This window comes from Littorina saxatilis, linkage group LG13 (assembly GCF_037325665.1).
Source record: "Littorina saxatilis isolate snail1 linkage group LG13, US_GU_Lsax_2.0, whole genome shotgun sequence".
Taxonomy (NCBI): domain Eukaryota; kingdom Metazoa; phylum Mollusca; class Gastropoda; order Littorinimorpha; family Littorinidae; genus Littorina; species Littorina saxatilis.
In genome coordinates, this window is record NC_090257.1 from 11,819,313 (window position 1) to 11,819,831 (window position 519).

Consider the following 519-nt stretch of genomic DNA (forward strand, 5'->3'; position numbering starts at 1 on the left):
ATAGTCCTTTTGAACTGACCTTTTTTTAGTCTCTGTGACGTTAATTTTACACATGGCACAGAATGGTCACTACAAATGGGGGGTAACACTACAACTTCACTGATTAAGTTTATACTCGTGGTCAGGATCAGATCGATGCATGAGGATTTAGTTTCTGTAATACGTGTGGGTTCAGTAACGAGCTGGTGCAGATTGTTTTTTTGTATTAAATTAAGAAAGTGGGGAGATGGATTATTCAAAAAATCTTCGTTAAAGTCTCCAAGAATTAGAAATTTATGTGGTGTTCTCATTACTTGCTTTACAGATTCGTCAACCAAGTGCCAATAATCAATCCGAGAGTCTGGTGGTCGGTAAAATGAACCAACCAGCACAGTTTCTTGCAATAATTTAGTTTCTACCCAGACTGCTTCAAGGCCTGGAATTAACAAATCAGGCCTTGGTTTGCAAATAAAATCGTTTTTCACATAAACAGCTACCCCTCCATATCCATCTGGCCTATCTCTCTCTCTCTCTCTCTCT